Source organism: Manis pentadactyla, chromosome 14 (genome assembly GCF_030020395.1).
Source record: "Manis pentadactyla isolate mManPen7 chromosome 14, mManPen7.hap1, whole genome shotgun sequence".
Taxonomy (NCBI): Eukaryota; Metazoa; Chordata; class Mammalia; order Pholidota; family Manidae; genus Manis; species Manis pentadactyla.
The window spans coordinates 47,037,724-47,060,996 of NC_080032.1; the positions used below are offsets into that span (position 1 = coordinate 47,037,724).

Below are 23,273 nucleotides of genomic sequence, written 5' to 3' on the forward strand. Positions count from 1 at the left end.
AGTTCCATAACCATTCCATGAGCGAGGCAGAGTAAAAATCACCTTATTTTGTACATGAAGACTCTGATGCCTCTAGAGACTAGTGACTTGCCCAGGTCAATGGCTACCTTGTGCTATATCTAATTTCCAGTCTAATTTTATGCCTTATCCAAAAGAATAAGGAGGAAGTATGAGACAACAGGATGTGAGAATGGTGTCAGTGTATAAGAGTCTATGAAATAGATCAAGAAAAGGTGTCAAGTTAGATTTTTTGATCCCCAGTGTTAAAAACGAACTTGGGCTATGGGAAAGCTCACAAACTCCCAGGAGTTGTCCAACTATAAGGCCTCTGCAAGAATAGTAAGCGGGGAAGCCACAGAGACTCATTTGGAGAAGGGTCCTCAGGGTGCTGCAAGGGCTGAGCTCCAGCTCTGGGCAATGTGGCATCAGGCCCTTCAAGAGTCACATTGGCAGGTGTTTATTTACCTCTTTGTCCCCATTCAGTTCATGTGCCAAGGGATTGCAAATCCTACAGGGACCTCATAGAATAGAGGAAATGGAGTCCCTAAAAGGAAGGGAGCATGTCATTACCAAAGGGAAGGTGAAAAGTACTGACGAGCAAACACTCATCCTTATTCCCGAAGGGCTGGGCGGCGGGGGCTTGTACATGGCTTCCACCACTGGTCTCTCTCTCCTAGTCCCAAGGTCATTCCATCTCATTATTGTACAATCCACAGGTGATGTGATAAATGTAACCACCACCCACAACTCTAGCATAAGACAGTAGTCAAAACGCAGAGACAGGAAAGACAGAGCAAGTAGGAGCATACCTGGAAATACTTTGATGTTTATTTGGTCAGCTGCTCACAAGGCTATAGCTAGTATTTTTACTCTTTTTCTATGCAACATATTCCACATTTCTGTGCCCTTTAGCCAGTCCCTTAGCTGGTTGGGTGTTTTTGCCTCTAAGTGTGACATAATATTCATGCCCTAAGGGAATAAGTGATTGTGATACTGTGTCTGTAGTAGTTTTCTGATAATTGTACCCACTGGGATGGAAAGTAGAAGAGGCTCATAAGGAATATCTGGGTTCAAACCATGTCCTCTTAATTCTGTATCCCAAAGCAATTCTGTTTACTCGTGAGAGCAAAGGTCAGTCTCCACTCTCAGTGCCTGAGCACCTTTCCTAAGGAGAGCACAGTGGCTGAATGGCGAGCCTCAGCTTCCAATATAGAGTCACAAGAGGGTGTATCTCCTGGTAGAGCCGTTCAACCTTGACCACTAAAACCTCTGACTCAGCACATGCCAGATTCATGGGCAGGATTAAATATTCAAAATGCGGGTCATTTTGTATGAATATAAAAGGCACCACCCCATCTCTGAGTCCTTGGTTACTAGTTCTGTGTGTTTTGACTTGGGGAAATACAGCACCCACTTTTTTTTTTTTTCTGTTTCAGGATATACATGATCTCCCTCGCTTGGCAGAGTAACTTTATCCAGCTGACATTGGAATTAAGGCTTCATTGAGCCATTTAATACAACAAGTTATTTGTAGATGAGGGTGTGTGTGAGTTCTGAAACTCATGGGGATTTTCTCTCTGTCTTACATCCTTCACTTTGATAAGGCTTTTCTGGAAGAACTATTGATTGATCATTATGAAGCAATAAGTGTATCACGATGATGCATTTTTGCTAACAGACAAAAAAAAAAAGATGAATCCTAAGCAGAAAAGTTACTAATCCATGAGAAAAAAATCTGTACTGCCCCTCCTATGACAAAAGTTGTCCAGGGTGAACAACTTGCCCCTTGGGGACGTGTCTGGCTCCTTTCTGCTATTTGTGTCATTCTAAAACTTCAGGGCTGGTCACCACTGCTGGCCACTTAATAGTGGCCCACCTTGGAAATTTGTGTTTTCGTATCATTGTACTGTTTTTTATTACTGCCACACTATACATACAGTATTCATAGGGGCCCCAAGCAAGCGGTGGGATGGTCACAGAAATCGCCTCTCATCAGGAGCGGAGCCTTCTCGTCCGCTGGATCGGCTGCCAGTTTCTACTGTGGGGGAGACATTTGGCTGAGCATCCACAGCGGGCACAGATGGTTTGCAGGCTTTTTGTCCTTTCTGCAAGATCCACTGGCAGATATTTTCCAAAACAAACCATGAAAATCTTCCTTGTCACCAGTCTACTGATATTTCTCTTTCCAGGTCCTGACTTCCAATCAGTTTAGTAGGACTTTTTTACAGATCCTGATTTCACCTCTCTCATCTTCCAGGGAAAACGTTGGAATATAATAATCTAGATGAAAGCCCAGAAGCTCTTTTTGGGGTCATTAGGAAGAATTTTCATAGTATCAAGGAACAAGGACTCTGGCATCTACCTTAAACTGCTTCAAGCCCCAGCTGTGTCAGCCATCAGGTAGGTGGTAGTGGGCCAGCTGCTCTTCCTTTCCTGGACTATGGGGAAAAGAACAATGCCAGTGCTACAAGAGGTGTTTTGATGAGGCTGTGTATTCTACTCTTTTAATTCAGCAACTCTATATTAACTACTCAGGTTTTTTTTTTTTTTGGTAATTGCAAACCCATGGATCTGAATGTATGCAGAGCATGTAAGAGTTTCACATAGGAGTGTCATCCTTTGCCATAAGGCAAGAATTTTGACATTGTTTCTTGTCATTCTTTTGCTTTAAATTATTCAATCCTATTCAAAATCACTATCCTACACTATGATTTTTTTCCCCTAAATCATCCCCATTAAACTATGCTATGGCCGCATGTACCTAGAGACCCAGAGCTGCACACAAGATCTCAGATGATAGCAGACCATCACTTGATCAGCTGATGGTGAATTTTGTTCCTTGGAATGCTAATTTTCTTCCCTATAAAAGAACAAAAGACTTCATATCTTTCATTTTATCTTTATCCAACAAACATTGCACTTGTCTCTGAGGATCTGTTTCCTGCAGCCAACTCTTAAACACATCCGGTTATCAATTAGAATTCTTTCCAAGAAACCACAGTAAATTTTGGCTTGCACAAGCAAAGGGGAAAGAAGGGAATTTATGGGAAGGATATTGGGTAGCTCATAGATGAAGGATAATTTGTACAAACAAGGCTTGGAAGGACAGGAACAAGGGCCTCTCCAAAATTTTTGAACTTTTTTTTCCATTCTTTCACTGGTTTGTTCATGATTCACATTCCCAGGAGAGAGAATCTCATTATCCTAGATTTGGTCAAAGACAGTGCTCAAACACTACCTGAGGCAGGGCACACTGGCGTCAAGAGGAGACACATTTATTAATTACCGTTACTGTAGGGAATAGAGAAAGAGTAGTCGTCCAAAGGAAGAGGTGGAAGATAGGTGCCAGGAAGTAATACAACAGCTGTCAGAGAATGCTCAAAAAATCTTCTAAAAGGAAGTAAATCATAAATCTGAGGTAAAGGTATTTTAAGAGTTCCAGATTTTTGTGGTAAAATATTAACATTGCCTGATTTGCCCTTTCCCATATTCCTACTAAATTACTCATAACCGTCCCAAAATAAATTAACAGTTTAAACAGGACCAGACATTAGAAATACTAGTCAATAACCTTCCAGCTCACAGATGGAATTTCTTTCATTAAGCAAAGTTAGAATAAGGCCCTTAAGCAGAACAGAAGAACCGTACACAGGAAAACACCACACAGTTTCCACCACCCAATTCCAATCCCATAAGGTAGCAGATTTCCTGGCATGGGAGCGGCTTTTAATGAGACCAAGTCTGTATCATTCTCTCCTGTCAACCTAACCCAAAACATTGGTATCTCTTTTCTCTTCAGTACTTCAGAATGTATCTTTTGGCAGAGTATTCCTATTTGTCCATTTACTCAAAGGAAATGATCATTTCTGTAAACAATTTTATAAAAAGATGTAGAACTTTAGAAGAGAGGTTTAGTGGAATGTCACACTAAGAAGATTTTTAAAGGCCATTCCTGGGTACACCAGAAAAGCATCAAACAAGAAGAAAAAAACCCATAAATCTTGATAAAGTAATAATGCAATACCTGCCATAGGATAAAAGCAAACTGCAATAATACAGGACAAAGGAGACCATGGAGTAATATATTCAGGGTGATGCAATAAAACAAATCAGAAGACAACTTTAGATCTAGAAAAGAAGTTATTTAATAATGAAAGCAAAATAATGTTATATTCAGTCATGCAAGACTTCATAAATTTCACTACAGAATCATTCTCTTTTAAAGTATCTGAGAAAAGAGACAAATAAATACAGGACAGTGCTCTGCAATATGGGAAGAAAGCAGGAGAAAATCTTAATCATGTCTACCATGGTCTAAACAAATAAGATAAAAAACATATAACAATAATACAGATCAGAAGTTCTGGATGACAATAATATAACAGCAATCAGGGGGCAGGAAGGAGGTAGGTGGAAAGAAAAATGAAAAAAAACAACTTTCTGGAGTAATTATCTAGTTTGGGGTGAAGATATAAATACTGGTAAATTTAACAAACTGATGGGTAAAAATAAAACAAAATATGGGCCATAATTACTAGGGAAACTGCCAAAAGAACAAAAAAAGTACATGAAATAGACTGAGACTTTCCAAAGAGCACAACAATATTGACCTAGATAATGAGAGAGAAGAAAAGAGAGAAAAGATTATGTTAACAGATATTGTAAGATATGATGGCAGAAATGAGTTCTGATAAAATAGTATAGTGTGATGTCTGATTCTGGTCAATATGGAATAACTGGTAACTGGGACCAGATTTCCCTTCTAACCTATATATCTAGGAAAACTGTCAAAATATGGGAAATAATGATTTCCAGACATCAGAGAGCAAACACCTCAGGACTGTGACCCCTGAAAGAAGAGAAGCGAACAAGGTGAGTCTATGACTGGACCAGCTTACTGCCTGGAGGCAACTTCCAAGGGCACAGCAAAGGGAGGGGTGACTCAAAGAAAGTCTGACAGTCTCACCAAATTGAGGACATAGGGATTGGAATTAGTGAGGCATATTAGCTGGAATTTGTAGGGCAAAGTACTAGAGAAAAAGGAGTTGCACAGAGAGATAAAGATAGATAGACAGAGATACAAAGAGATACACAGAGAGAGGTAAAGAGAGAGCTGACTGGAGAAGGACTCTCATAGTATTTAGCTGAATATGAATCTGTTCAATGGGGGAGGAAACTATCCAACCCCAGGTAAAGAAACACCCCAGTGAGGAGTAGGAGAAAGCAGTAGATGTAATAATTCCTATAGTTCATATCCTGCTGGGAACCATTTGTATTCCTACCAGCCAGACCAGAAGGACCCTGTAAATGCACAGGCATAGTGTAGTTTAGAAGAGTATTACCTTCATAACTGAGATTAATTTAGCCTTAGATTGTGGCTGCTTAGGACCTCTCCTACCAAAGCTTAAAAGTAAGTTTTGAAAAGACCCAGCTAATTCTGAGTAACTTCACTGCACACCAGAACAAATTCCAGTACTACTTAAAGAAATACAAGAAAACCCAAGAAATAATAATGAAAATTTCACAACATCTGGCATCCAATAAAAATTTTCAAGCAAGCAAAGGAGCATGGAGATATAACCATTAATCAGGAGAAAAGTCAACAATGGAATCAGAACAAGGAATGAGGTGTAATGGAACCAGCAGACAAATATGCTAAAGTAACTATTATAAATATGTTCTGTATGTTCAAGAAAGTAGAAGAAATCATGACTATAAAGAAGAGGGAAGTAGAAGGTATAAAAAAAGATGCCAGGGAAAATTCTGAAGGTGAAAAAAAAATGTAACTTGTGAAATAAATATACAATGAATGGAGTTAGGAGATGATTTGACAGACACTGCAGAACAAAAGATTAGTGATTAGTGACCTTGGATGGATATCAATAAAAATTACACAAAATGAAGGAAGGAAAAAGATCAAGGTGAAAAACATACTAACAATCTGCGGTACAGCAAGAAATGAGATGATATGTGTGCTACTGGAGTCTCAGCAGGAGAGGAGAGAAATGACAGAACAAAAATATAGTTGAAGTAGTATTTACCAATTTTTTTTCAAATATGATAAATCAAATAAAATAATAACTTAAAAAAAGGAATATACATATGTAGATAAATAGAATAATTAAAGAATATAGAATAAGGAAGAAAAGGGAAATAAAATGATGTAATACAGAGATATAAAAATAGCAACATAGAACATTTAAACACAGCAATATCAATAATTAAATTTAATATTAATGGTCTAAACATTCTAATTAAATGGCAGAGATTGTCAGATAGGATTAAAAACAAAAAACCTAACTATATGCTATCTATAAAAAGCCAACTTTAAATGTAGACACATAAAGAGTTTAAAAGTAAAATAATGGAAAATGCAAACCATAAAAACACTAGTTAAAGAAATATGGCAGTGTCTGTATTAACACTGACCAAACAAGACTTCAGAACAAGAACCATTACCAAGGTTAAAGAGGAAAATTTTATAAGGTGATTAATTGATCAAGAGGATGCAATAACCCTATATGTATGCACCTAATAACAGAGTTTCAAGAAAAGAAAGCAGAAATTAATAGAACTGGAAGAATAAAGAAATAAAAAAAAACAGTTGAACGATTCAATACTCTTAGTAGTTGATAGAAAAAAAGTAGATATAAATTCAATAAGGATGTAGAAGAATTAAACACTTCTATTAAACTTGATCTAATTGAGCTCTATGGAACAATATTCCTAGCAATAGCACATTCTTTTCAAATGCACATGGGACTGTCACCCAGAGAGACCACAGATGGTCAGGGCCATAAAAGAGATCTTGATCAACATAAGAGCACTGAAATGATGAAAGGTCTTTCTATGACTGAAATGGAATTAAACTAGAAATCAATATAAGAAATCTAGAGGGGGGGGTGGTGCCAAGAAGGCTGCATGAGTAGGACAGTGGGAATCGCCTCCTGAAAACATATATATTTTTGAAAATACAGCAAATACAACTAATCCTAAAAGAGAGACCAGAAGACATAGGACAACAGCCAGACTACATCCACACGTGCAAGAGCCCAGCACCTGGTGAAAGGGGTAAGATACAAGCCCCAGCCCAGCAGGACCCGAGCGCCCCTCACCCCAGCTCCCGGTGGGAGGAGAGGAGTCAGAGCGGGGAGGGAGAGGGAGCCCAGGACTGCTGAACACCCAGCCGCAGCCACCTGCACCAGAGTGCAGACACAGTGCATGCATGGAGGGCTAGAAACTAGGGAAACAGGGCAGCAAGACCTCTGAGCGGGTTCCGAAGCTGATGTCCCTGTGACAAAGAAAAGTGAGTGCTTTTTGAAACTCTTAAAGGGACAAGGACGCAACAGCTGGACCGAAACAACCCAGGTCACAGTCCAGCAGCTAGAAATTCAAGGGAAACCCAGGCGCACTAACCCCTTGGGCAAGAGCTCTGAGACCCCTCACGGAGGTAAACAGCCAAACAGCCCCTGGTCCATTACCCCTCCGGGGCACGGCCACAGCAGAGAAGCAGCCTAAGACTGGCCATGCCCTCAAAAGGGAGCTTCCTCCATACCGGCTGGGCAAGACAAAAAGACCCAGTCTACACACAATTGCACAACACAAGCCACTAGGGGTTGCAGTTGTCCCAGTAAAGAAAGGCCAGTAGCAAGTGGAAAGTTTGGCTCTCCCAGCTGACAGTCAATAGCACCTATCAACATGAAAAGGCAAAAAAATTTGATCCAGACAAGACTAACCCACACAGCTTCGGCATCTGCTACATCTTCCCCTGAGAAGGAAACTGGGGATATAGATTTAACCAGTATTCCTGAAAAATAATTCAAAACAAAAGTCATAACCATGCTGATGGACTTGCAGAGAAATATGCAAGAACTAAGGAGGGAGAATACAGAAAAAAAACAAGCTCTGGAAGGACATCAAAAAAGAATGGACGAGATGCAAGAGACCATTAAAGGACTAGAAAACAGAGAACAGGAACGCAGAGAAGCTGATGAGGAGAGAGATAAAAGGATCTCCAGGAATGAAAGAATTCTAAGAGAGCTGAGTGACCAATTTAAATGGAACAATATCCATATTAAAGGGGTACTAGAAGAAGAAGAGAGAAAAAAAGGGATAGAAAGTGACTTTGAAGAAATAATTGCTGAAAACTTCCCCAAACTAGGGGAGGAAATGGCCTCTCAGACCACAGAGATACACAGAATTCCCATGACAAGGGATCCAAGGAGGGAAACACCAAGACACATAATAATTAAAATGGCAAAGATCAAAGACAAGGACAAAGTATTAAAGGTAGCCAGTGAGAAAAAAAGGTCACCTACAAAGGAAAACCCATCAGGCTATCATCAGACTTCTCAACAGAAACCTTACAGGCCAGAAGAGAATGGCATGATATACTTAATGCAATGAAGCAGAAGGGCCTCGAACCAAGACTACTGCATACAGCACGATTATCATTTAAATATGAAGGAGGGATTAAACAATTCCCAGAAAAGCAAAAGTTGAGGGAATTTGCCTCCCACAAACCACCTCTACAGGGCATCTTACAGAGACTGCTCTAGATGGGAGCACTCCTAAAAAGAGCACAGAACAAAACACCCAACATATGAAGAAGGGAGGAAGAGGAATAAGAAGGGAGAGAAATAAAGAATCATCAGACCGCGTTTATAACAGCTCAACAAGCGAGTTAAGTTAGACAGTAAGATAGTAAAGAAGCTAACCCTGAACCTTTGGTAACCACAAACTTAAAGCCTGCAATGGCAATAAGTTCATACCTTTCAATAATCACCCTAAATGCAAATTGACTGAATGCACCAATCAAAAGACACAGAGTAATAGAATGGATAAAAAAGCAAGATCCATCCATATGCTGCTTACAAGAGACTCACCTCAAACTCAAAGACATGCACAGACTTAAAGTCAAGGGATAGAAAAAGATATTTCAAGCAAACAACAGAGAGAAAAAAGCAGGTGTGGCAATACTAGTATCAGACAAAACAGACTTCAGAATAAAGAAAGTAACAACAGATAAAGAAGGACATTACATAATGATAAAGGGCTCAGTCCAACAAGAGGATATAACCATTATAAATATATATGCACCCAATACAGGAGCAACAACATGTCTGAAACAAATACTAACAGGACTAAAGGAGGAAATAGAATGCAATGTATTCATTCTGGGAGACTTCAACACACCACTCACTCCAAAGAACAGATTCACCAGACAGAAAATAAGTAAGGACACAGAGGCACTAAACAACACACTAGAACAGATGGACCTAACAGACATCTACAGAACTCTACATCCAAAAGCAACAGGATACACATTCTTCTCAAGTGCACATGCAACATTCTCCAGAATACACCACATACTAGGCCACAAAAAGAGCCTCAGTAAATTCCAAAAGATTGAAATCCTACCAACCAACTTTTCAGACCACAAAGGCATAAAATTAGAAATAAACTGTACAAAGAAAGCAAAAAGGCTCACAAACACATGGAGGCTTAACAACACGTTCCTAAATAATCAGCGGATCAATGACCAAATCAAAATGGAGATGCAGCAATATATGGAAACAAAGGACAACAACAACACAAAGCCAGAACTTCTGTGGGATACAGCAAAAGCAGTCTTAAGAGTAAAGTATATAGCAATCCAGGCATATTTAAAGAAGGAAGAACAATCCCAAATGAATGGTCTAATGTCACAATTATCGAAATTGGAAAAAGAAGAACAAATAAGGCCTAAGGTCAGCAGAAGGAGGGACATAATAAAGATCAGAGAAGAAATAAATAAAATTGAGAAGAATAAAACAATAGCAAAAATCAATGAAACCAAGAGCTGGTTCTTTGAGAAAATAAACAAAATAGATAAGCCTCTAGCCAGACTTATTAAGAGGAAAAGAGATTCAACACAAATCAGCAGAATCAGAAATGAGAAAGGAAAAATCACGACGGACCCCACAGAAATACAAAGAATTATTAGAGAGTACTATGAAAACCTATATGCTAAAAAGCTGGGAAACCTAGGAGAATTGGATAACTTCCTAGAAAAATACAACCTTCCAAGACTGACCCAGAAAGAAACAGAGAATCTAAACAGACCAATTACCAGCAACGAAATTGAAGTGTTAATCAAAAAACTACCAAAGAACAAAACCCCCGGGCCAGATGGATTTACCTCAGAATTTTATCAGACATACAGGGAAGACATAATACCCATTCCCCTTAACGTTTTCCAAAAAATAGAACAGGAGGGAATACTCCCAAACTCATTCTATGACATCACCCTAATACTAAAACCAAGCAAAGACCCCACCAAAAGAGAAAACTAGAGACCAATATCCCTGATGAACGTAGATGCAAAAATACACAATAAAATATTAGCAAACCGAATTCAAAATACATCAAAAGGATCTTACACCATGACCAAGTGGGATTCATCCGAGGGATGCAAGGATGGTACAACATTCGAAAATCCATCAACATCATCCACCACATCAACAAAAAGAAAGACAAAAACCACATGATCATCTCCATAGATGCTGAAAAAGCATTTGACAGAATTCAACATCTATTCATGATAAAAACTCTCAGCAGAATGGAAATAGAGGGCAAGTACCTCAATATAATAAAGCCCGTATATGATAAACCCACAGCCAACATCATACTGAATAGCGAGAAGCTGAAAGCTTTCCCTCTGAGATCGGGAACTAGACAGGGTTGCCCACTCTCCCCACTGCTATTTAACACAGTACTGGAGGTCCTAGCCATGGCAATCAGACAAAACAAAGAAATAGAAGGAATCCAGATTGGTAAAGAAGAAGTTACAATGTCACTTATTGCAGATGACATGATATTGTACATAAAAAACCCTAAACACTCCACACCAAAACTACAAGAACTGATATCAGAATACAGCAAAGTTGCAGGATACAAAATTAACACACAGAAATCTGTACCTTTCCTATACACTAACAATGAACCAACAGAAAGAGAAATCAGGAAAACAATTCCATTCACAATTGCATCAAAAAGAATAAAATACCTAGGAATAAACTTAACCAAAGAAGTGAAAGACCTATACTCTGAAAACTACAAGTCACTCTTAAGAGAAATTAAAGGGGACACTAACAAATGGAAACTCATCCCATGCTCGTGGCTAGGAAGAATTAATATCATCAAAATGGCCATCCTGCCCAAAGCAATATACAGATTTGATGCAATCCCTATCAAATTATCAGCAACGTTCTTCAATGAACTGGAACAAATAGTTCAAAAATTCATATGGAAACACCAAAGACCCCGAATAGACAAAGCAATCCTGAGAAAGAAGAATAAAGTAGGGGGGATCTCACTCCCCAACTTCAAGCGCTACTATAAAGCCATAGTAATCAAGACAATTTGATACTGGCACAAGAACAGAGCCACAGACCAGTGGAACAGATTAGAGACTCCAGACATTAACCCAAATATATATGGTCAATTAATATTTGATAAGGGAGCCATGGACATTCAATGGCAAAATGACAGTCTCTTCAACAGATGGTGCTGGCAAAACTGGGCAGCTACATGTAGGAGAATGAAACTGGACCATTGTCTAACCCCATATACAAAAGTAAATTCAAAATGGATCAAAGACCTGAATGTAAGTCATGAAACCATTAAACTCTTAGAATAAAACATAGGCAAAAACCTCTTAGACATAAACATGAATGACCTCTTCTTGAACATATCTCTCCAGGCAAGGAAAACAACAGCAAAAATGAGTAAGTGGGACTATATTAAGCTGAAAAGCTTCTGTACAGCAAAAGACACCATCAATAGAACAAAAAGGAACCCTACAGTATGGGAGAATATATTTGTAAATGACACATCCGATAAAGGCTTGACGTCCAAAATATATAAAGATCTCACATGCCTCAACAAAAAAAAACAAATAATCCAATTAAAAATGGGCAGGGGAACTGAACAGACAGTTCTCCAAAAAAGAAATACAGATGGCCAACAAACACATGAAAAGATGCTCCACATCGCTAATTATCAGAGAAATGCAAATTAAAACTACAATGAGGCACCTCACACCAGTAAGGATGGCTGCCATCCAAAAGACAAACAACAACAAATGTTGGCGAGGCTGTGGAGAAAGGGGAACCCTCCTACACTGCTGGTGGGAATGTAAATTAGTTCAACCATTGTGGAAAGCAGTATTGAGGTTCCTCAAAATTCTCAAAACAGACTTACCATTTGACCCAGGAATTCCACTCCTAGGAATTTACCCTCAGAACGCAGCAATCAAGTTTGAAAAAGACAGATGCACCCTTATGTTTATTGCAGCACTATTTACAATAGCCAAGAATTGGAAGCAACCTAAATGTCTATCAGTAGATGAATGGATAAAGAAGATGTGGTACATATACACAATGAATATTACTCATCCATACGAAGAGGGCAAATCCTACCATTTGCAGCAACATGGATGGAGCTGGAGGGTATTAATGCTCAGTGAAATAAGCCAAGTGTAGAAAGAGAAATACCGAATGATCTCACTCATCTGTGGAGTATAAGAACAAAGGAAAAACTGAGGGAACAAAACAGCAGGGGAATCACAGAACCCAAGAATGGACTAACAGGTACCAAAGGGAAAGGGACTGGGGAGGATGGGTGGGTAGGGAGGGATAAGGGGGTGGGGGAGAAAAAGGGGGGTATTAAGATTAGCATCCATAGGGGGTGGGAGAAAGGGGAGGGCTGTGCAAGACAGAGAAGACAAGTAGTGATTCTATGGCATTTTGCTGTGCTGATGGACAGTGACTGTAGTGGGGTTTAAGGGGGGGAACCTGGTAAAGGGGAGAGCCTAGTAAACATAATATTCTTCATGTAAGTGTAGATTAATGATAACAAAAAAAAAAAAGAAAGAAAGAAAAGGGGGATTACTCCCTGATAGGATAAAACTAACTGTAAATCAACGATTAATGCATGCTTTAAATATCCTTAATTTTGATCACTTAAAGGGTGTCAGATGATCAGCTATGGAGGTACATTTTTCTGATAATATTCCTTTCTCTTAAAAAAAAAAAAAAAGAGCAGTTCCTGTGTGGTGACCTCCAATGAGTTCTACACAATGGTATAAAGGGCATATCAAAGTGTGGGCAAAGGGTCTGTTTGTGTTTATACAGAGGATCAAAGCATAATTTGGCTACCCAGAAAATGAACTAAGATACTATATAAAGAAGAACTTCCAACCTCAGCACTCTCTGGTAGAGTCATACCAGAAGATGATCATCAATAAACCTCAAGAAAGATCCAGGCGCTGCTACAGTTGTAGCTGCATTCATCCCACCTGTTCCTGGACTTGCCATGGGAATGAAGAAGGAGATATCTAAGCTGGCCTGTGCATACAGTAAAACAACAAATTTGACTGGATCTATACTGTTGAAACTCAACCAAGAATTAGGAGAAGTGCAAGTTTTAGTGCTCCAAAATCTTACAACTACAGACTATTTACTGTTAAAAGAACATATGGGATGTGAACAGTTCCCAGGAATGGGTTGTTTTAATTTGTCTGATTTCTCTCAGACTGTTCAAGTTCAGTTGGACATTATCCACCATATCATAGATAAATTTTCACAAATGCCTAAGGTGCCTAACTGGTTTTCTTGGTTTCACTGGAGATGGCTGGTAATTATAGGTCTGCTTTGGTTATGTAACTGTACTCCTATTATGTTAATGTGTGCGCACAATTTAATTAGTAGTTTAAAACCTATACATGCTTAAGTTACTCTACAAGAAGATATGTCAAAGAAATAATCAATCTTCCCATGTTTTCTTCCGTCTCCTACTTCTATAGCTTTTCTTCTTCCTTCCTAATTACAACCCTTAAATAGAATTCGTGCCATATATCGAATTTACCGAGTATCATAATTCCTCCAAGTGGTAAAGATACCTCAAGACAAATGCTGGGCATAGAAGCCACAGGGCATAAATCTGCAAAGAAGTAAAAAGCTAACCTTTTCAAACAATATGGCTTCTCTCTCACTTACCAACTTTACATTTCCCTGTATGGCCCCGGAAGATGATTGGTTAGCCAGAGACTGGTAAGATTCCTCAAGGGAGGAACAACCTAAGACAGGCACAGTTGCAGGGGGACCATCAGGTGAGAAATTGGGGATCAACAGAGGTGAGGCTTAGAACCTCACACCCCCTGTTCTGAGAGAAATCTTCTGCATACGTGGATGTTTTATTGCCCTTGTCTAGCTTGGATTAACACATAGTCTACAGGCACACACCTGATCATCTACATTTGCTCTCTTACAACACTAAACTATGTTTTCTACCTTTATCTTGTATCTACCTACCACTTCAGCATTTTATTAAAAATAATAATAATAAAGAGAGAAATGTGGTATCCACATATAAATCAAGTATAAAAATCAAACGAATATTCATATTTGACCTGATTGTTTATAGTTCATAATGCATGATCAAAACTGAAAGTTTCTGTGATGACTGCCCTTGTACTGTTCACCATGTAAGAATTTATTCACTATATAAGAATTTGTTCACCATGTAAGAACTTGTTCATTATGCTTCAAAAGATTGGAGACTGATGAGAATTAGGCTTGGGGTGGATTAATGATTGTGCATTGAGCATTGACTCCCCTTTACAGAATTTTATTTTTGTTAACAACTATTTGATCAATAAATATGAGAGATGCCCTCTCAAAAAAAAAAGAAATCTAGAAAGTTGCCAAGTATTTTGAAATTAAACTAAAAGCTTTTAAGTAACCCATGTATCAAGGAAGCAATCACAAAGAAAATTAGACAAAAACTGAACTAAATGAAAATAAATCAAAATGTGTGATACAGCTAAAGCATTTTTTAGAAAGAAAATGGTATCATAAAACAATTATTAGAGAAACATCTCAAATCAATTAGATAAATTGTAAGTTAATCTACAAAAGAACAAAAGGAGAGTTTATCATTCCAGATCCTGAAGATATTAAAAGGATTGTAAAACACACAGAAAATTCCAGGCCCAGGACTTCTAATAAACATTTAAAAAATAAGTATTACCAATTCCATACCAACTCTTGCAGAAAAAGGAGCTTAAGAAAGCACATTCCAATTCATTTTAAGCTCCTGGGCATACTCTGTAGAAAAGACATTTTGTACTCTGGCAAAAATATTACAAGAAAAAACTACACACCAACATCCCTCATGAACACATGCAAGAAATCCTTTAACAAAATGTTAGACATTGAATCCAACAATCCATAACAAGGTTAATAGATCATGTCACATATGGTTTATCCCTCAAATACAAGACGGATTTAACACATGAAAATTAATCCATGCAATTCACCATATTTACAGATTAAAGAATAAAGAAACATATCATCCTTTTAACAGATGCAGAAAAAGCATTGGAAAAAGTCCACAAAATTGCTAATAAGAAATCTCAATAACTTGGAATAAAATGAACATCCTCAACCTAAAACAAAACAAAACAAAACAAAATACATGCAAACAATCCTACAGCTAATATCCCTCCAAATGGTAAAGAAATGTATGATTCAGGATTTTATTGGCAGTCCCAACAGTGCAGTTAAGGAAAAGGAAACGGAAATGAAGGGTGGGGTGTGGAGAAGACTGTCAGCAAGTCCATTTGGCCTCACACTTGGACCAAAATCTCCACCTAGTTTTATTTTATTCATCATAAAACTAATATTTTCATGCCCATCTGATAAAATCTTTTGTGATTCTGATCTGAGGCAGACAATTCTAACATAAATACACTATATATTTTACAAGTATACAAGGATAAGAATTTTTGTGGATAAACGGATTGGAGCGGGTCCACCTGATTGGAGGGGAGCTGGCTTGGGATCAAAGGAAGAAATTTTGAAATTGTTGCTTGCCAGTCATGAACTGAGGATTATGAGCAATTCAAATAGGCACCTAAGAGCCACAGAAACAACATCTGCTACATCTGAAAAAAAAAAGTTGAACGTCAGTCAATGATAATAATCCAACTAAAGAGGAGGTAGTTGAAAGAACAATTATTAATATATGCATAACCAGATCCATATTCATGGAAAGGGAAGTGGCATGTTCTTCACTGTAACTGGATAGCAAATAAGACAACTGAAGATGTAAAACTTCAAGGTCTGGTAGCAAGAAGTTGAGAGGATTCTTAACTGATGACCTCTTATTCCTCAATATTCTAGTTGAGGTCATTTGCTCAGGGCAGAGGCAAACAGCACTAAAAACTTTAAAAGCATGGAAAAGATTTGAATCAAGCTTTTTTAGAAAGTTAAAGAGTACACTAACCAGAAAAATGTAGGATACACACACAAGCACATTTACACACATATACAAACATAAGGATACAAAGATAACAATGTGTATATAGAATAATAATATATATGCAAACATATACTTACATGTCACTTACATATAGAAATCTATTCACAAACAAAAATGAGACAAAATATGTACAAATCAGTATTTAAAAAAAGGTTATCCCTGAGTAGTAACAAGTAATTTAATGTTTAAAATTTTATGTGTGTATTATTTTGTCTGAAATGAAAAAGTTTGACTTTTACTATTAGATTTGTAAGGACTGAGGCAGGGATTTACAGAGTCATGGGACAGTACTAATTTATGAGTTAGGGACATTAATTTGGCTAAGCTCAGAAGCAGTAATAATCAGGTATAAAAGTTGCAAGGAAAGAGCATCTTCCCTATTTATCCTCCAAAGATTTTGCAGAAAAAAAAAAAAAAACATACCTGGAGCAGAATTTGCAGATTTATAGTGTCAAGCAGAACATGATGTCAATAGCATTTCTAAAATAATTGTGTGTGTTTTAACCTAAATATATAATAATAGTTTACACTGTTCTTGTAAAGTTTCCCAACTCATATTGAAACAGCTACTTAGTTCTATATTCAACTCAACAGTTGATGTCAGGATGTTTCCCGTTCTTAAGAGCCCAAAGGGAATGAGAGCTTTTTCTGTGAGTGATATAACAAGGCAATAGCAGAACTGGGATCAAACTTCGACTCCTCCAGATGTTGAATTTTGTGCTTAGCTGAATGAAGTCCATATGACCTTCTTTGTGCTTCTAACATCCTTTAATGTATACATCTGGTTTATATACTGCTCCTTGAGAAAGGCCCCTAAACAGATGCTTTATGTAAGTTCGTGAGAATAAGAAAGATTGGAAGATACAGTATTACGATCAATCAAACTAAAATTAGATACCTTCTGTTTCCTATATTCTGCCTGACCCAAAATGTTGCAAGCCCATTGGTTAAGTCAGACAGCCGCCAGATGTGAGATATCCATTTCTGTGTTTTAAATACGCTTTAAACAACTTAGGTTCAAATGAAGTTTAAGGTTGTGTCAAGACAGTCAAGTTTTTTGCAAACTCAGATAGACATGAGATACCGTCCAGGTGTAGTACAGATGTTGTACTTCAGCGTTAAAGATATTATAAATTAAAGCCACTCCCAGCCCATTATTTTCAATTCCTGTCTCTGTCTGGTTTGAACTCTCCCACCTGTGATGTATCAAAGAGGATGTATTGCCAGTATTCCCTTCTTCTCTGCACTTCATTTTTGTAAAGTAGGGTGTTTTCATGCCTCTGGAAAACAAAAACAAAGAATTTAGCTTCCATATTTTCTTCTACCAGTCCCTTGGAAGAGATGGTCCACAATGAGGTACTTTGCCTGTTGACAAGACATCTGTTCCACTGGGTCCTAATGGTATTTATCAGGATTCTTGAGCATTATTTCTTAAATTTAGCATCATGCTCATTTTACTCTCAGCATCCCAGTCTAGGTCCAGCAGAAACTAAACAACAAACCTAAGCCCATTCTGATGTATTTTTTAAATTATTTTCCAAATATAGTTAATAAGTATGTCTTCTGTTGCTATTTAGATAAATACATCTGTTAGCAGAATATGTAAGGCTTTGTATTTAGTATCACAACCCTCCAACACACTCACACACACACACACACACACACAAATATTCAAATACCTGTTTGCACTATTACATTACTATTTTGTTCCCACAGAACCCCTTTCTTATGATGCTGTTCAAGATGAGGTACAACATAGAGGAAGAGAATAAGACTGCCATAATCCACCACTTACTTGATGTGTAGTATGGGAGGATGACTTAATTTCTTTTGCCTTTTTTCCTCATTTATTATCAGACATTGTTTTGGAAGGATTTCTTGCGTGGCCTTGCCTGTGCAACCTCCTACTTAACTGCACTACTGTCCTTCCTACCCAGTAGATGCCACTAGCACCCTTTCCCCAAGTCGTGAAAATAAAAAATGCTTCCATATATTTCCAAATGTCCCCTGAGGCAACAGTGCCTCGGACTGAGAATCACTGTGTTAGATAGGTCTAATAATAGTTTGGCTCTCATGGTATTTTTCTGAGAAATAAATATTTAACATATTAAAAAAGTTTATAGCATACTAGCACACGAGAAGAGCTATGTAAATGCCAGAATATTAGCTTTCACAAGTCCAAATCCTCCTCTCCTTTTAGAGGTATGAAACCTTCAAATTACTTTGCAAGAATTTCTTCATCTCCTACAATATACTTCGAGAGATAAGATCTTCATTCTTGTCAATACTCCATTTTTCCAGGAATAATACATGCTCTTTCTTTTCCATATTTTTACTTTTCCCTTAACTTTTCAAACCAACGTATCTATTCCTTTTCTTTTCTATTTCCCATATAATTTATTCTTCCATAACAAACCAACGAGATACAATGTGGTACTTACACTGAATCCTAGAACAGACAGAAAGAGGACACAAAGTCTGCAGTTTAATTAATGGTAATACATCTGTGTCAGTTTCTTACTTTTGACAAATGTACCAGCTTATATAAGAAATTAACAATGGAGAAAACTGAGCGAAGAGAATGTATACTGAAACTCCCTATATTATCTCTGCAACTTTTCTGTGAATCTAAAATTATTTCAAAATAAAAAGTTTGAATAATGAGAACCTGTTCAAACTTGAATCAAAGAATACATAACTCCTTGTTGTGCATGCATTCCTTTACCTTAAGACTCCTTCAACTACCTCCAGAGTGTAGCTGTTACATATGCTTACTTACAGGATTTATTAAAAATGTGCTGTGACCCATATGCCTCTGGACACGTAGAAAAAGAATTTCAATGTGTAAATACCAGTGAACTCTTTGTAAGGTATTCAGTTCAGATTACTAAAACTCACCCTCTCAGAATTGTTTCTTTTTTTAATCTTGGGAAAACCACAATTGATCATTATTTCCATTTCCTTCTATTTGCAATAGACATCACTACTATTTCCTATTCCCATATAATTAAAATAATGAATAAGCAGACTTAGAAAATGTTCAGTATTAAGAATAGACCATTATTTGATCACTTTACACCTCACCCCAGCTTCTTGATATGAAAGTTTCTAAAGGTGCTTGCATTGGGTTTGATTACACTTTGTTTAAAAAAGAAAAAAATTAAATAAAATTATGTGAGACAAGATGTGGGAAGTTCTCCATTTTATCTCCTCGCTCATAGGATGATAACTATAAAAATCTGTGCGGTAGTGTCTTCAGTGCACTTCACTATACATCTTTCTCCTTTTTTCATAGGTCCCTGCAGGACAGTCAAGTCACCCTTAGAATTCCCAAGGCTCTGAGGGTATGCAGTTATATGAGAAATCCCTCTATTTTTCTCTATAGAAGGATTATATCTCCCACAACCTCCAGAGGTCAAGAACCTCCCTTTACAACTCACATCTCTTTCCTTATAGTGGGTGTAAACCAAATGCCCTTCTGAGATCCAGATTTCCTCCAGGACTTAACCAGCCAAAAGGAATAGGACTGTAAGAAAGGCCATTAAGGCTGGAACATACTCTTTGTCATGTGATTCCGAATATCTATTGGAGTAGATAACAGGAATTGCCTTAAAATTTTGGAACCAATCTTAGGCTTTCATTTTTTCTTTATAAGACTGATAAACTTCTCATTTCCTAAGGCCTCTGTTGTTTCCACTCTCCAAGCTCAAGTTAGAATCTGCTCAATTCAGAGACCTAATCCCATTAGATCTGAGAATGTTTTCATACTTACTTTTACTCACAGGCAATGTGATACTCCAGAGTCTCAGTGTATCTTATTCTGTACATCTTTTTATATTTCTTGATTAGTATGTTTTTTTTTCTTTTTTTACATTCCTGGATATGAATCCTGGCTTCAGTAATTCCTGGTTGTATGTATTTTATTTTATTTTATTTTATTTTTATTGAAGGGTAGTTGACACACAGTATTACATTAGTTTCAGGTGTACAACACAGTGATTCAACATTTATATACATGATAATTCTAGGCACCAGCTATCACCATACCAAGTTGTTACAATATTTTGACTATATTCCTTATGCTATACATTACATCCCGGTTACTTAATTATTTTACAATTGGAAGTGCGTGTATATATATATATTTTTGTGTGTGTGTGTGAGGGCATCTCTCATATTTATTGATCAAATGGTTGTTGACAACAATAAAATTCTCTATAGGGGGGTCAATGCTCAATGCACAATCATTAATCCACCACAAGCCTAATTTTCGTCAGTCTCCAAACTTTTGAAGCTTAACGAACAAGTTCTTACATGGAGAACAAATTCTTACATAGTGATTAAGTTACATGGTGAACATTACAGGGGCAGTCATCACAGAAACTTTCGGTTTTGCTCATGCATTACGAACTATAAACAGTTCAAATATGAATATTCATTTGATTTTTATACTTGATTTATATGTGGATACCACAGTTCCCTCTTTATTATTATTATTTTTAATAAAATGCTGAAGTGGTAGGTAGATACAAGATAAAGGTAGAAAACATAGTTTATTGTTGTAAGAGAGCAAATGTAGATGATCAGGTGTGTGCCTGTAGACTATGTGTTAATCCAAGCTAGACAAGGGCAATAAAACATCCACGTATGCAGAAGATTTCTCTCAGAATGGGGGAGGGGAGGTTCTAAGCCTCACCTCTGTTGATCCCCATTTTCTCACCTGATGGCCCCCCTGCAACTGTGCCTGTCTTAGGTTGTTCCTCCCTTGAGGAATCTTACCCGTCTCTGGCTAACCAGTCATCTTCTGGGGCCATACAGGGAAATGTAAAGTTGATCAGTGAGAGAGAAGCCTTATTGTTTGAAAAGGTTAGCTTTTTACTTCTTTGCATATTTACGCCCTGTGGCTTCTATGCCCAGTGTTTGTCTTGAGGTGTCTTTACCCCTTGGAAGAATTATGATACTCGGTAAATTCGATATATGGCACGAATTCTATTTAAGGGTTGTAATTAGGAAGGAAGAAGAAAAGCTATACAAGTAGCAGGCGGAAGAAAACCTGGGGAGATTGATTATTTCTTTGACATATCTTCTTGTAGAGTAACTTCAGCATGTATAGTTTTTAAACTACTAGGTAAATTGTACACACACATTAACATAATAGGAGTACAGTTACGTAACCAAAGCATACCTGTAATTACCAGCCATCTCCAGTGAAACCAAGAAAACCAGTTAGGCACCTTAGGCATTTCTGAAAACTTATCTATGATATGGTGTATAATGTCCAACTGAACTTGAACAGTCTCAGAGAATTCAGATAAATTAAAACAACCCATTCCTGGGGACTGTTCACATCCCATATGTTCTTTTAACAGTAAATAGTCTGTGGTTGTAAGATTTTGGAGTGCTACAATTAGCACTTCTCCTAATTCTTGGTTGAGTTCCAACCATATAGATCCAGTCAAATTTGTTGTTTTACTGAATGCACAGGCCAGCTTAGATATCTACTTCTTCATTCCCATGGCAAGTCCAGGATTTGGTGGGATGAGTGCATCTAAACCTGTAGCAGTGCGTGGATCTTTGTTGGGGTTTTTTGATGATCATCTTCTGGCATGAGTCCTCCCAAGAGTGCTGATGTTGAAAGTTCTTTTGCATATCGTATCTTAGTTCATTTTCGGGGTAGCCAAATTAGGCTTTGATCCTCTGTATAAACACAAACAGACCCTTTGCCTACACTTTTATATGCCCTTTGTATCATTGTGTAGAGCTCATTGGAGGTCACCACACAGGAACTGCTCTTTTTTTTTTTTTAACATTAATCTACACTTATATGACGAATACTTTGTTTACTGGGCTCACCTCTATACCAGGTCCCACCTATATACCCCTTTATAGTTACTGTCCATCAGCATAGCAAAATGTTGTAGAATCACTACTTGTCTTCTCTGTGTTGTACAGCCCTCCCCTTTCTCCCACCCCCCCTATGGATGCTAATCTTAATACCCGACTTTTTCTCTCCACCCCCTTATCCCTCCCTACCCACCCATCCTCCCCAGTCCCTTTCCCTTTGGTACCTGTTAGTCCATTCTTGAGTTCTGTGATTCTGCTGCTGTTTTGTTCCTTCAGTTTTTCCTTTATTCTTATACTCCACAGATGAGTGAGATCATTCGGTATTACTATTTCTCTACTTGGCTTGTTTCACTGAGCATAATACCCTCCAGCTCCATCCATGTTGCTGCAAAAGGTAGGATTTGCCCTTTTTTTATGGCTGAGTAGTATTCCATTGTGTATATGTACCACATCTTCTTTATCCATTCATGTATCGAAGGACATTTAGGTTGCTTCCAATTCTTGGATATTGTAAATAGTGCTTCGATAAACATAGGGGTGCATTGGACTTTCTCATACTTGATTGCTGCATTCTTAGGGTAAATTCCTAGGAGTGCAATTCCTGGGTCAAATGGTATGTTTGTTTTGAGCATTTTGATGTACCTCCATACTGCTTTCCACAATGGTTGAACTAATTTACATTCCCACCAGCAGTGTAGGAGAGTATTCTCCACAGCCTTGCCAACATTTGTTGTTGTTTGTCTTTTGGACGGCAGCTATCCTTACTGGTGTGAGGTGATACCTCATTGTAGTTTTAATTTGCATTTCTCTGATAATTAGCAATGTGGAGCATCTTTTCATGTGTCTGCTGGCCATCTGTATTTCTTTTTTGGAGAACTGTCTGTTCAGTTCCTCTGCCCATTTTTTAATTGGGTTATTTGTTTTTTGTTTGTTGAGGCGTGTGAGCTCTTTATATATTCTGGACGTCAAGCCTTTATCGGATGTGTCATTTTCAAATATATTCTTCCATACTGTAGGGATCCTTTTTGTTCTATTGATGGTGTCTTTTGCTGTACAGAAGCTTT

General features: G+C 37.7%; 1 long non-coding RNA gene across 1 annotated transcript in view; it reads left to right on the top strand.

Annotated features, from left to right (window-relative positions):
* Nucleotides 1–18,381, top strand: part of LOC130680681 (uncharacterized) — an 80,761-nt gene extending 62,380 nt beyond the window's left edge. The window contains exons 4-5 of the long non-coding RNA XR_008993719.1: nt 4,780–4,872; nt 18,082–18,381. This is a non-coding gene — a long non-coding RNA (uncharacterized LOC130680681). The remainder of the gene's footprint in view (nt 1–4,779; nt 4,873–18,081) is intronic.
* The last annotated feature ends 4,892 nt before the right edge of the window (nt 18,382–23,273 follow it).